Genomic DNA, 11,627 nt, shown 5'->3' on the forward strand with positions numbered 1-11,627 from the left:
CTAGCACAAAAGAGAACGTACACCATTATCTAGTTGACCCACACATCCTACTCCAACTCTAGTTCAGCATGTCTCACAAGGTACTCATCAAACATGTCATTAGCTAGCTGCTCTCTAAAGTTGGTCCATGAAGTGCTGACTTGAACACTCCTAATTAAGTTGGCATCATCTAGAGGATCATCTTCAGAAGAGGCTATTTCATTATCCACTTCCACCAGCAACAAATCATCCATCACATGCTGCCTATCCCTTGCAAAGTTGTGTAACACACAACAAGCATTAATAATTCGATCTGAATGGATCAAGAAATCCAGGACCGTTGGTATAACTAGCATCAACTAAATAATATTTCCCTAGTGTGGCAAGCAAGTGAGTTAGCTATCAATTACATAGGAGAAATGAATTACCAAGAGAAAGTGTCATACCATGTGGTACGACAAATGCATCTTGGCGGCTCAACCTCATTGCATCACGCAAGACTCTTGAGTCAGAAGCTGAACCCTCCCAGCCAGGCAAGACATACATAAATTTCATATTCCAATCAACCACACCAAGCAAGTTAGTGGTGATAGCTTGCTTCCTGTTCCTATATCTCCCTTGGTCACACACAGGTACACAAATATCAACATGACACCCATCGAGCGCTCCAAGTGCATTACCAAACTACTTCCATTTGTAATCATCAGGTGGCTGAGTAGAAGGACCGGGAAGCTTAATGAACTCCCCGGTTAGAGATAGAATCGCTTTTAATACATCGTCAAAGTGTGTACTAATAGTCCATAAGGAGCGCTTGTAAGTGCCACCCAGAATCCTCATTTTGATACCATGGCCAACTACCAACAAGAACATTGCCACGTTTTCTTCCACGGAAACATAGACACTGTCACAAAGACCAGCTCTCTCACGCAACATGGTGCATAAGTCATGGAAGTTTCTTTTAGTTAAACGTAGCCGATCATAGCATGTTACTTCTGCCCCATCATACAATCCTTTTAGCAAATACTTCCGATGAATGTTTTTTTCCTCATCGTCAATAAAGCTTCCTAAATCCCTTGGTGCCCTCTGCGTACTAAGATATGCTATCCCAAGAAGAAACGATTCAAAGTATAGTTTGGTCAAAACTATTCGCCTCCTCTTTCTTCTTTTGTTCTCCTCGTTTATGTAAGCAACCAAGTCCAAGTCAGACATGGTGCAGCTACATTACATTTCAGAAATTAGACATGAATGCCTCATTCAATTAGCCATGAAAGACAAGCCATCAAAAATTCAGCAAGCAAGATATCAATCAGCGGGAGACAAGCAATCAAGCAAGCTATCAATCATTCATATATGAATAGCTATAAGCAAGACACCGTGCAACAAGCTATCTAAAATTATGCCAAAACAAGCAATCAATCAGCCGTGAAAGACAAGCATTCAGTCATATGCTGCAGCTAAGACTGATGTACTAATGTGTGCTACAACAAGTATCAAAATTTCAGCAAGCATTCAGTCATATAAGACATGGTACAAGAAGCCTTTCCTATGAGGTATACTGATTTTTTTTCTATACATCATATGAAGGCATGACCAAACTGAAAATATTTGTTCCTTGTGAAAAGCACAAATTACTGATTAATATACCTTCAGTCAGCCCAGGGATGTGCCAAACCAAGCCAAATAACCTGCAAAATTAAATTAAGAGAGACAATTAGTAAGATAGTATCTTAGCATGCAGAAGTTGGATGCATGCAAAGGGAAACACAACGATTGACAGGCGGAGGGGCGACCATGGGGCAGAGGGAGGGACAACCGATGGGGAACAGGGAGGGGAGGCCATTGGATCTGACCGGGAGGGAGGGCTATGGGATTAGGGATGGGTCAGAGAGAAAGAAGAGGGATATGGGTGGGAGAGGAACAGGGCTGGGAGAGGGCCGTTCAGGGGATGGCTGACCGGCGGCGGGGGCGCAGGGGACAGAGGCGGGTAGGAGATTGGGGAGGATTGGGGTCGCGAGGGGGGGTGTGAACCTGTGACACCCTAGCTAGTTCATGCATTAGAGTGTTGCATCATGTCTATTCTTTCATCAGAAACCTGAAATGGGGATGACAGAACCCCCAGCCCCCTCTGAAACCAACTAGGGTTTACTAAAAAACTTTTTCAATGAACCTGAAATGCCCTTCTAAAATGCCCATCATTTTTGTCTTGGTTCAGAACCTCTGCCAGAAGTGATGCACATTTTCCTAGGCCATCTTAGGGTTTTTGAATTAAATCATAGATATTTGAATTTGGGCATTTAAAATTATATAAAATATTCAAATGCTCAAATATCTCCAAACTAAAATGTTTCATGTTGGAAATAATCCAACTATGGACCAGGAGTAGTTTGGTGATTTTAGGAGTTGCCTAAGTATTTTTAATAATTCAACAAAGTTGCAGAAGTATTAAAAAAACAGAAAACAGGAGAAATAGCAAAACTTACCTGGCGCCCAGCACCCGGCCCACTTGCCGGCCTAGCCCAGCGCCGCTCCAGCGAGCTGCTTGCCGGCCAGGCAGGCAGGCAGGTGCCCGACGGCGGCCGCAGCGTGCGCCACGCAGCTGGCCGTCGCCCTGCTTCACCTCCTCGCCTCGTGGCTGGATGGATGAACTCCACGCCGCGCCGTGAACCCGCAGGACACCTCCATTCTCCCCCAACTCCTCTCTCTCGCGCTCCCCCGCCATGGCCGACGCCATCGCCGCCACCCCCTCGCCGTAGCCACGCCCTCCGTCAACCCCACGCCGTGCCGCCGTGTCCAGGAGCTCCGCCACCCTCCTCTCCTTCGAGCAAGCCGAGCCCCGAGCGCTCGCAAGGCCCGAGCCCACCGCATCGACCTCGACCGAACCGCCGTCGCCGGAGATCCCCTTCAACGCCGTCGTCGCTCCGGCCCGTCCCCGGCCGCACCAAGTGCTTCGTCGAACTCCCCGTGAGCTTAGCCATCTTCCCCTCCCTTCTTTTCTTGCTCCCGAGCTGTGTAGTGACCTCCCGGAGCTCAACCGCACCCACCGCCGCGGAGCTCGTCGCCGACGTGCTCCCGGTCACCCTCCGGCCACAAACTGGTGTCCATCATGCTCACCACGTCACGTAGCACCTAACCAGCTACTCCCCGCACCTCACCGACCCCTCTAGCGTCAAGTTCGCCTTCGGCCGAACTCCGGTGGCCGCCAAAGTCGTCGCCGGCGCCAACTCCGGCCACCCCGACCCCAACGGACTCCACCAAGAGCTGCGGCTCCTCCTCAGCTCCACTCCGATGGCCTCCGCGACTCGTTTGGTTGCCGGAACGGCCAAAACCACTTCCGCCGCCGCGTCGGGCTCGCCGGCGGCTAAACGCCGGTGCAGCCGACCTGGGTTTGACCGCGGGTGGGCCCTGGTTGACTCCGATGAGTCAATGACAGGTGGGGCCCAGCCCTGTTAACTAAATAGGTTTAGTTTTAATTAAACTTTAACTAATCTAATTACCCTGACACCCTGGACCCACAGTCAGGTTTGACCTGGACGTCCCCGTTGACCCTGACGTCATCCTGACGCATGGCTGACGCAATAAATTAATTTCTGGATTTATTCTAATATAGGAAATTCCAGAATATAGTTTAAACTTCAAAAATTCATAACTTTTAATCTGTAACTCCAAATCAGACAAGTTATATATGAAAAATGATCAGAAAAATCCAATCTATCCATCTGTACTATTTTCATGCATGATTAAACAAGTTAACTTGATGTTTAATGCAGAACAAGATAAAACACTTTAAAGGGCCATGTATGAGTTTGAAATTTGAATCTTTGGTTCAAATTGGTTCAAACCCTTCTGGTCTTAGTTGCATTAGCCCAACACACTCATATTGCCATGTTTCATGCATGCATCATATTGTCGCACATTGTTTGGTGATGGTTGTGTATCGGTGTTCTTTGCGGCAGGTTCTGCCCCCGAGGAGTACCGTGATTACCCTAGCGAAGAACCATATCAGTGCATCGAACCATCAGGCAAGCAACCAACCATTTGATCATATCGATACAATCCCATGTTCTCGCTCCTGCTCTCTTTTACTGCATTAAGACAACGCGTTTCAAACTGCTGTGTGCTACGGTAGTTGAACCCATTTCCTCTGCATGACCTGTCATTGCCACAGTAACTAGATGAAACCCACTAGCATGTGTAGGAGTTGTTTGAGCCATATGTATGTGTTGTTCCTACCTTGCTATGCCTGCTATGCTTAGAGTCGTGTCAGGTCTGGTTCATCTGGGTGATGGGCTAGAGTGAAATGATTATGTCGGTAATGAGAGTGATGTGGTGAACACGATTTGGTAAAGGTATCGATGAGAGGCCATGTAGGAGTACATGGTGGGTTGTTTCATTGAAGCCGACCTTAAGCACTGAGATCTGTATGTGTGATTTAAGATACAGCTACTACCATGCATTGGGCCCTGAAATATGACCCCGCTCGACTTCTTATTCACCCTAGTTCTCTGTCCAGGAGTTGCAAGTAGTTTCTGGTGTTTGTAGCCTACTGGAGGCCGTGGACAGCGCTGACCGTAGGGGTGGGCTGTGATGCGGTAGGTACGTGGCACGGTGTACCGAATACCCGTTAGGTATCTCGGAACCCTGTTCACATCGTTTGGGGCTGTGAGCAAAACCTCGGTCGGATCTCCTCATGGATGGAACCCGAATAGGCGATAAACCTGGACTAGAGACTTAGGTGTTTAGGTAGGTCGTGGTCTACACCCACGTCGGCTTTCGCTTGAAGTCTGCCGAGCACATGTCGTGTGCAGACGCTAAGTGGTGGAAACATGTATGAAGAAGTACACCCCTGCAGGGTTATCATGATCTATTCGAATAGCCGCGTCCGCGGTAAAGGACTACTTGGTTGCCTATACAGTTCATAGACAAGTAAATGGAAACTACTAAAAGCCTCAAGATAAGTGTGAGTGCCGAGGATGGCTCTTCCGTAGGAAGACGGAGGTGGATCCTCGGTAGTGTATTGAAGTGGTGAGTAGTGGACTCGTGTGCGCAAAACCATTTCAAGTTGGAGTCTCGTAGGATAGCCTAGCCAAGAGTCAAAGCTGGCTTGCTGCAACAACTCCACCAACCCTTCTTGATAATGTGCATGTATGTAGGATCTGATGTAAGTCTTGCTGAGTACCTTTGTACTCATGTTGCTATAATTTACATTTTTACAGAAGACGCTGCAACCCCTTCTGATGGGTTCTTCGTAGACGTTGACATCAATGAGTAGGCTAAGGCCCAGGTGGTGATCCTGAGCTTGTGAAGGACCACGTAGTATAGCTAGGCTTTCCAAGCCTCTTTTATTTTACTAGTTGTCTGTACTCAGACAAGTTACTTCCGCTGCTGGTTTGTATGACTGTATGACTTGAATGCTGGGTCGTGTGACCCGTACCTATGTGTATGTTATGTATGGCTCTCTGAGCCTTAAATAAAGTACTTGTGTCGTAGAGTCATGTTGTGATGCCTTGTTGTATTTGCACATATCGAGCATATTGTGTGTATGATTGAAATGCTTGGTATGTGTGGGATCTGACTATCTAGTTGTTTATCTTTAGTAGCCTCTCTTACCGGGAAATGTCTCCTAGTGTTTCCACCGAGCCATGGTAGCTTGCTACTGCTCCGGAACACTTAGGCTGGCCGGCATGTGTCCTTCTTCGTTCCTGTGTCTGTCCCTTCGGGGAAATGTCACGCATTGAGTACCGAAGTCCTGTTAGCCCGCTATAGCCCGGTTTACCGGAGTCCTGCTAGCCCAGTGCTACAGCCCGGACCCACTTGCTGATGACCGACACGTTCGTTGCTGGGTCATGGATGCCTGTCCCTGTAAGTCTGTGCCACTTTGGGTTTACGACTAGCCATGTCAGCCCGGGCTCCTTATCATATGGGTGCTAGCGACACTATCATATACGTGTGCCAAAAGGCGCAAACGGTCCCGGGCAAAGGTAAGACGACACCCGTGGAATACCGTGCGTGAGGCCGCAAAGTGATATGAGGTGTTACATGCTAGACCTATGTGGCATCGAGTCGGGGTCCTGACAGCGTTGGTATCAGAGCCGGACTGCCTGTAGGTTCTCCAAGCCAAACTGGTCGAAGTTGAGTCTAGAAATTCTTTAGTTATATAAGGGAATTGATTGTGGGTTGGAACGTAAGGCTCTTTTTACTCCTCTATCTTATGACATTCTGATCTGAGTCAGTCTATTCTTCCACCGGGGGTTAAGGAATTAGGATCTTTTCTCTCTATCAGGTTCACGTGTTACTAATCAGTAGTACCTTATAGGTTGGATGGATACAAGCCTAGTTCAGTTCTACTACCACATTATGTTGCTAGGATGGACTCAGAACTTTGATATGATGTTGTTGAGTGTATATGAAATCCTTTGTCAAATGTCTCAAAATCCTTTTTGAGCATTTACAACCGTTATGCTGTCGAAATTTTGCTAGAAATTCTAATGCCTTTGCATTATGGTTGTGCTTTCAGATGGCCACTCGCGACCTCAATCAAGTGGTTCGCCTAACTCGATGCCTAGATGTACCCGGCCATACTGCCATGTTGGTCAGGGTAATGACTGAGGCTGGATACCGTTGGTATCCTGAGTACACGGTCGAAGAGCAATTTCGAGACTTTAATCAAAGCCAGTATCTCTGCACTGTCAGGATATTTCCATCTTATCCTGGATCCACCGAGCCCCTTCACTGCTCCTATGGACTCGGGGTTACTATTGAGATGGCTGTGCAGGATGCCGCCTACTCTATGATGACCATCATGCGAGTCAGGACTGGCCTATTTCGGGACTCTGATTTCCGGTATATGCCAGCATCACTTCCGGGAGCACAAGGGTATCTCCAGGCTATCTATGCTGACCCCACTCAGGAGGATTCACGGACTCGCACCACTGCTGAGATGCTCGAGGATAAGGACCGTGAAAATCAGGCCTTGAGGCTAGAGCTTTTCAATACCCGTGCTGACCATTGGGCCACGTTGACTCGGTTTGCACCGGCTGTGCAAGCTGGATATTCGGATATGCGCGATCTCTATCCTGTGAGATCTGCTCTGCCAGACATGATGGGTTGGCGTGATGTAGGAGGCATCACCCCACCTCGCGGTCCCCGCAGGCCACCGTCTGTTGGTCCAAGACCTCATCCTAGCCCCTATGGTCCACAAGCTCCGCGAGATCGTCTGTTCCCGGATGATCATGTTGAGCTTCCAGGCTACGGAGGTGACTTCTACGAGGACTACTACAGATTGGCCTGAGTTAGTGGTAGTATCACTAGTTCGTACTAGCTGTGTCGTCTATCGTCCTGCGTGACTCGTGGGATATGACCTAGTTTGTACCGCTTTCCGGAGGTGTAGAAAAATAATGTATAGGAGCTCGGAGTGCCTCCGATGAGATGTAATCTTCTTTTCACCATAATAGTACCTTGTTTGGTCTTGTACTAAACTTTGTATGGTGTGTATGACAATGGAATAAAAGAAGCAGTTTCTGTATCTACCATGTCATACGGATGATCATCTTGCATTCCGAGTTATTCCTTACATTCTGTATCCTATGTCGGAATCTTATCATTCTTGCTTCTCCTTGCTCCGCCCGCCTGCTCTGTTTTTTTTGTTTTGGGGAAGGGACAGAGAGGTAAAGGGAGCGGGGTTGGGCAATTTCACTCGAAAACCGAGCGGGGAGGCGAGGAATTCGCGCGGGGACTCGCTAGTCTTGGCGGGCTGTGTCCAATATCAGGCTGTAATTCCGCGACCGAATACTAAAGACATCCAAACGCTGGCATTCGGTAGTTACAAATGCCCAATGTCAATACTACCTCTCAATGCGTACATCCAAACATAGCGTTACTGTTTTTTGGATGGAGGGAGTACCTCATTAATATTTTTTGTTCTCTTTCAGTAGATTTAGCACTAGTGTCCAGCTCACTTGTCCTAGTAGTTCACTGAAACTCTAGCTCACTCCAAGTTACAGGACGTCTTAGGTCAGCTGGGACGTCAACATCTAAAAGTTCCATTTGGAAATGGGCCTGCTGGAGCATGGCCTAATTTCTTTTGTTTGCTGCGTCCATAGACAGGGAGGGAGGTCAGCTATGACGTCAACTGCATGTTTCTGATGTTTGTTGCTTCCATGGACAGGGAGGGACATAAAACGGGCCAAACAAATAATAAAAACAAAAAAGACAAGCAAACAGAGCCCACACCCCAGGCCCACAATGGGGTAAATTAAGACCCAACAGGGAGGGAGATAAAACGGGCCTAATCTGTTCATGGTGATGTCAGCCGACTGAGACTTCGCGAAGTCTCAGTCGACTGAGACCTAGACATACCCTTAAAGTATACATCATATAAAAAAATTCTAGCCAAATTTTTTGAATGTACACCCATGACCAACTGTGGATCTGCCCCTGGTGATACTTATTTTGGATCGGAGGGAGTATCATTTAAGACCGAACCCATTTATCTTCTTTGCTTTCTTATCTGTAAACTCGATATTGTTGAATCATTTGTGTCAAGCTTACCTGTTGATACATGGGTGAGCTGCAAGTTTGAGATGATCAACAGGCCAGTTGCTCTAGTACTAGTTCTCCTGCACAAGAAATGGCCGCAGTCCCACTGAAGCTGCACAAGTTTTGGACTCCTTGTTCCGGTTGATGAATGAAATGCCGCAATTCAAACCGTGATGCCGAATTTCTGATTATGGTTTTGAGTTAGAGAAAGGAATTTCTGATTATGGTTTTGAGTGGCGGCTTATGTTGAAGCGGACAACGAGACAACACGACAAGACGCTTTGGACCTGTTGGATGAAGAACGTACATAGCAGCCGCCCGCTCGGCGATTTACCAACAGGATCTTCGTCGTTATCACAGTCGCCGAGTCAGAACCAGAACCTTTCAGGAAGGAGATTTGGTGCTTCGGCTCATCCAAGATCAGACTGATATGCATAAGCTATCCCCGCCTTGGGAGGGACCTTTTGTGGTCAGCAAGAATCTGCACAACGGGTCATACTATCTGATCGATATTCGAGAGCATAGAGACTCACGTACATCAGAGGAGGAGACCAACAGGCCGTGGAATATAGCTCATCTTCGGCCTTACTATACCTGAGCCATCGGCTCTACTTATGTACATACTATGACAGTGTATATATTATGATTAATATAATAAACCGGAGCCTCAGCTAAAGCGGGGTATCTGTTCTTTTACATCATGCGAGGTTACGCGGAGTTGTTCTGTCTTAAAGCGGCCTCCGGTTTACCCCTTGAAAGTTTTATAAACATCACTTGGGGGCTTGGTCGTGTCCGAACCAATGCAACACCTTTTGATAGGCGATTCGCCACCAGTTCACTTGGGGACATGGTCAAGTCTGAACCAGTCATGCCTCTTGATCGGCCTAAGGCCATAGAATCATTTGGGGGCTTGGTCGAACCCGAACCATTGCCACGCCTCTTGATCGGCATAATGCCACAGTTTCATTTGGGGACCTGGCTGACTTGAACCATAGCTACACATATCGGGAGCTTGGTCGCGTCCGACCATGGTAACACCATCTGATCGGCTCAGTAAAGCCTCTTTTTGCAAACGGTTTTATCATTGCCTTTGCTTCAATATTTTTCTTAATAACTATTGCTTTATCTTTGTTGCGTTTTTAAATCGACAACGTTTTAAAACCGGTTCAAACTGTCAATTGACGGGACATGGTCCATTTTTAATCCGGAGATTATTTGCCCGGTTTGATTTTTTCTGTTAACATCCTATTATGGAGTAGCAGGGTGTTTATCATAACCCGGCCCGGTTTACATGATAAACCGGTATTGAATACACAGGAGCTGTTTTCTCCTTTGACGGTCTAGGTTTCTAAACCTCCACTTCAAGAGTGGCTATGCCAACTCCATGCCTAGTAATGGCAGGTATTTTGTATCACAAAATTTGATCACATACCTCAATTTCATTGCATATATATGTAAAAGTCATAAACCGGCTGGCGGAACAACCACCGCAGCAGTTTAAGATTTTGTGATTGCAGGAAATATAGATTGAAGGTTTTGATCATTCAAACAAAAGTACCAGCACCTATGCACGAAGGCATCTCAAAAGCAAGAGTATTGGCTATCCTATTACAAGGCAACATGGTGCCCAAATAAGATCATTGTTTTTCTTGGCGGAATATAATGAAGCAGCCATTTAAACCGGTCTCCGATTCAAGCTTGTTCACCGCCCTGGTCTGATGGTTGTGGGTCGTCCTGCGCCGCTTCAGCTTCTTCTTCCCTACCCAGTGGCTGGAAGTCAACAGTGGTCCAGTTGATTCCCATTAAGGCTTGAAAGACAGCTTCGTCATGGATCAGTGAAGATGGTTCAATATCAGGAGCGTAAGTATGCTTACGGATTGGAGGGATCAGATTCTCCACTTAAGGAATTGGTGCAGCCACTCGTTTGTTTTGATTGTTATATTCAGCTTGATAATGCGACAAGTCTGCCTCTTCCACCAATTGGCAGGCCAGAGGGCGCACCGCCCGGTTTATCGCTCTCGGGTCATCTTCATTGAACTCTGAACCGTCTTCCTTCAAGCTGGGATAGCCCTGAGCTGCCTCAACAGGATCGAAATCCGGCACCCATGCTTTTGCCCGGATTAAGGCATTGATGGCACCGGTTCGAGCAGCAGATTTCTTCAGCTCTTCAACCCGGGCGGGAAGCATTGACAACCTCTTAAGAGTATCTTGAATTAAAGTGGGCGCTGAATTGTTATGTGATGCAGTAGAAATGATCCGCTGCGCTCCAGTATACAGCTGTTTGATTAAGGTGTAGGCGGCTTTCAATTTCATCCGAACATCTGACCCCAAGTGACCAATGCGTGTGCCTGCAACATGACAAAAAAGTTCAAAAACCGGATCTATCATCAGAAGGCCAAATTATTACAAAAGACAAAGGACGTTTACCAAAGATGGCGGCAGTCATGGCATGCACTTGCCGCTTTACGTTGTACAGCTCATCCACCACCAGTTTAAGGGCGGCTTCAGCAGTTTCAATTTTCTTGGTCAAAGCGGCCTTCTCAGTGGTCCAATCCGTCCGCTCTTTCTTGAAGCCCTCTTTAAGCCGTTCCATGACGCTTAAAGCGCTGGTCAATTCCTCTTTCGCCTTTGAGGTTTCAGCTTGGTTGGATTTCAAATTTTCTTGAAGATCGGCGAGTTGGCTTTCTTTGGTCTTCAGCTCAGCCTGAATACAGACAATCATATGATTTAACAAACGGTACAAGAATTGAAGTACCAACCACATAACAAGTTATGCACTTGGCACTTGGGGGCTAATGCATATTTGATCTTCAATTGTCAATTGATTGCAAAGTCCCAAGCTCAATACAAGTATTAAACTTGGCACTTGGGGGCTAATGGCTATTTGCTCCAGTAAGTTCTGATGCTGCCATGTTAATTACTTAAGTCCCGGTTTAACTACAATAAGTTGAACCGGCCCTTGGGGGCTACATCAGTGAATTCTGAAGCATTGATATATGTATTGGAAAGTCCCAGTTTGAATGAAGATTCTAAACCGGCCCTTAGGGGCCAGGAGAGTGGACAAGATTGACATATCTAAGCAGAAAAAAGCACATGGAAGTTACCTCAAATTT

The sequence above is a fragment of the Triticum aestivum genome, chromosome 1A (genome assembly GCF_018294505.1).
Source record: "Triticum aestivum cultivar Chinese Spring chromosome 1A, IWGSC CS RefSeq v2.1, whole genome shotgun sequence".
Classification (NCBI taxonomy): domain Eukaryota; kingdom Viridiplantae; phylum Streptophyta; class Magnoliopsida; order Poales; family Poaceae; genus Triticum; species Triticum aestivum.